We start from the raw sequence: 3697 nt of genomic DNA, 5'->3' as shown, positions 1-3697 counted from the left end.
AAGATGCTGCAGAGAACCCTGCGAGAAAAACTGAACAAGAGGGGAGGGAAGGAGGTGGGAAGATAAGAAGACTGACTGTCGGAGTAAAATGTGGCTAAATAATGCAATTCAGGAGACTAACAGCAAGATACTGAACTGGGGCAGTTGGTGAAACTGGCGATTGCAAGGAGGGTGTAGATATGAAACCTATTTGGGAAGTAAAATTGGCAAGGTTTAAGGATTGATTGGACCTGGAGGATGAAAGAGAAGATGGAGTAATTTAGTAAATGACAAAGGCCACATTTCACACCAATAAGATAAGAATGAACTTTTTAAAAGGAGGTGTCGGGACAGAGTCCCAGAGAGCAGTTTCCAGGATCTCAGCCTTGCCTGGGGAGCTGCTGGCTCGGTAGTGAATGACCATCAACTGTGATTGGTTGGCCATCAGCTTTTACTGGTTAGCCAATTGGCTACTGATATAACTTCCGGGCTGCGATGATTGGTTGGTTGGTTGGCAGGAAGTGTGTGGATACTACTGCGTGTGTCTCCAACCCAGCCGTCAGAGAGAATATAGTGGTATGACTCCCCTATCTATGGCTTCCTGGGTGTTCCTTTTTGGCCTAGCCATATCCTGTGTTCTTATGTGGGGAGCGGGACCAGAGGTCCGGCAGGCCACCCTGCACCACAGGAGGCAATTGGTTGGTCATCTGGAAAGAGATAACATTGGGTCCTTAACCTTATACCATGCATCATGGCCAAGTCCAGCTGGGCTCACAGGATCTCAGATTCTTTTATATTACAAATGACATTAACAATCCGTCTTGGAAATAGTGTTGGATAGCCTCCATTCACAAACATGCAGTCACATCCAAGAGGGATGAGACTGGAACTTAAACCATCTAAGACCAAGAGAATCTGCCTGATTGGCTCAGACAGTTTGGGAAAACTGCACTACATACTTAGCAATATAAAAAAAAACATTCTTCAGCTCGCTGTGGAGAAGACACAGGAAAGACGACATTCTGGAAGAGGCAGAAGGAGATTGGATCAGATCACAGGTTTCTAAGTCAGCCTTGGAGAGGAGAAAGGGGTTACTCTGAATTGGGAAGGAAAGAAAAATGGGTGATGATGTAGGTCAGAGCTCAGCAAACTTTTTCCATAAAGGGTCAGGTAATAACTATCCTACGCTTCACAGGACACATAGTCTGTTGAATAGTCTTCATTTTTCACAATCCTAAAAAAACCATTTTTAGGTCATAGCCAGGGCTGGATTTGACATAAGGGCTTTAGTTTGCTGACTCCTAAAGCAGATTATTTTAAAATTATTCTAGAGAGATGTTTCAGGAGTTCATTCTTGACCTCTTCTCAGTGATGTTATCTGCTGAGAGTGCAAAGGACAGTGATGGGCTTGGAGCTTAAATGATGGAGCAAAAATTGGAATATCTGTTGTGAGGAATGATGTAAGAAAACAATTGGATGAATGGAAAGATTGTCAAGCAACACTGAAAACCAATGGAGATTGAAAAGAAAACAAAACAACAAGTGACAGAATCAATCCACACAATTGTTTGTGCAATCTGGGGGCAGATCTGCAGAAAACAAACAGCCGGATTAATCCAATATTGGGGTTTTGTCACAATGATTTATAAAGAACGCCAAGCCGGATGGAAGGAGGGCTCTGGTGGGAGAAGGTTGTACTGAGTGACCATGGAGTCCAGCTAAGCAGAGAGGAGGGATGGAAACCACCAAGAAAAACAAGAAGCTGAGGAATCGGGGATTAGGATGAGGCTGTGAAGCAAGTTTCAGAAATTTTTCCAGAAATGATACAGGCAAGCTAGGTGTAAAATGTATATGCTTTGTGTTTCTCATACACATAATCATGCTATATTCTGTTCTGCACTTTGCTTTTATTCACTAAACAATATAACTTTCCAAATCTTCACATATTGATATCTACCTCATTCTTTTTACCGGCTGCACAGTATTTCTTTGCATGTGTTTCCCCTGACTTAAGAAGCTTATTGGTGGACATTTAGGTTATCCTAGACTTAGGATTTACCAGAAATCTGGAATGAACATTGTTATACATAATTCCTTGTGCACTTTGCAAATAAATTGAGGATGAATTCCTGTACATTTCTGGGGCTAAAAGTTATGTGCATTTTGAATTTTATCAGCTATTGTTGCCAAATTATCCTGCAAAGAGGGTGCACCAGTTTCTACTCACACAAACGCGGGGGATAACATTCGTTTCCCCACAATTCCATTAACACGACGTTATCAAACTTTTTCACTTTTTGCCAATCTGATAATGGAAATAAATGTATTCCAATTTTTATTTGCATTTCTTAATTATGAGTGAAGTCAATTATTATTCCTACCTTCGTTAATTACTTGTATTTCTTTTTCTGTAAACTGGCTATTTTTTTCCTTTCCTCTCTTTTATTTCTCATTGATATGAGTTTTGTTTTTTGTTTTTTTCACATTAAGGAAATTAGCCCTTTCTCAAATGTTTTGCAATTATTTTCCTATTCCTATTATTTTCCTAAAATGTATTTTGTCTTTCTTAATGGAAGTTCATGCATTGCAAGATTGTTTTATGAATTCAAATTGATCTTTCTTTTTTTTAATCTTCTGTTTTGTGCCTTCCATACTCCAAGATGATTTTTTAAATCCCCCATGTGCCCTTCCAATATATTTATGGTTTTATTGTTAAGTTGAAATCTTAGTTTTGTCTGAAATGCATCTGGTCAAAGAAAAAAAAAATACAAATCTAGCCTCTCCCTTTTTTCCCCCCCAAAATTCTAGCAAACTTTCCTCAATACTATTGAAGGATCTATTTTTCCTTATTGATTTAAAAGACCAGTTTTATCAAGTATTATATTCCTATGTCAAGTTGGCTCTATGTTTGGACTCTTATTCTATTCTGTAGTGTATCTATTTCCTGTGTCAGGACCTGACACATTGTTTTAATTACTGCAGTTTTATAATATCTTTTATATTTGGAAGAGCTTTTCTACATCACTGGCTCTTCTTTCGCACAGTTTAAAGAGGACATTTTTGAAGAAAAATTAAAAACAGTCATCTGAAAACTGCAAAAGAAACCAGCCACATTCTGACCTCATGCTCTTCTCCTGAGAGATAGGACTATAACCAAAGGAAATGGTGTCGTCCAAAAGGAGACAGATTTCAGGAAGGTGAGCAAATGAAGGCTTTTTTTTCTAGTGAAGAACATGGTACTATGTGAATTGAGAGCATTGTGAGGGCCTGGGAAAGAAGATGGGGGAAAGGCAGGAAGGGAACGAGAAAGGGACAGAGGGGCAGAAGGAGGAGGAAGAAAATTATCTGAGAAAAGCGATGAGGGTATTGAGTGAAATTCAGAAATGGTGGAGAGGGGGCATTGCCATTACCATGGAGAAGAAACAGAAGAGGCAGCAGAGTTTAGTTAAAAATAAAAAATGTTAAAAACCTTGTACTGAACATCGGAGGCCCTGGGGTGTCAGGCCTGGCGTTGGAGTAAATACTCGCCTCTTGGGTTCTTCATTAACTGTATGCGTAGAATTATATCAGGCCTATCTTTAGCAGGACAAAGTAAAATGGCCGATGTAAAAGTTGTTTTAGCATCAACTACAGAAATGAAGGGTAGAGATGTTGAAAGTGCTGGTGTGGACAGTTTTGAATATTTGACTAATACTACCCAACTTACCCTTTGAGATTT

The sequence above is a fragment of the Rhinolophus ferrumequinum genome, chromosome 7, assembly GCF_004115265.2.
Source record: "Rhinolophus ferrumequinum isolate MPI-CBG mRhiFer1 chromosome 7, mRhiFer1_v1.p, whole genome shotgun sequence".
NCBI classification, from domain to species: Eukaryota; Metazoa; Chordata; class Mammalia; order Chiroptera; family Rhinolophidae; genus Rhinolophus; species Rhinolophus ferrumequinum.
The sequence above is the reverse complement of the archived record's forward strand: the minus strand, read 5'-3'. Positions refer to the sequence as shown.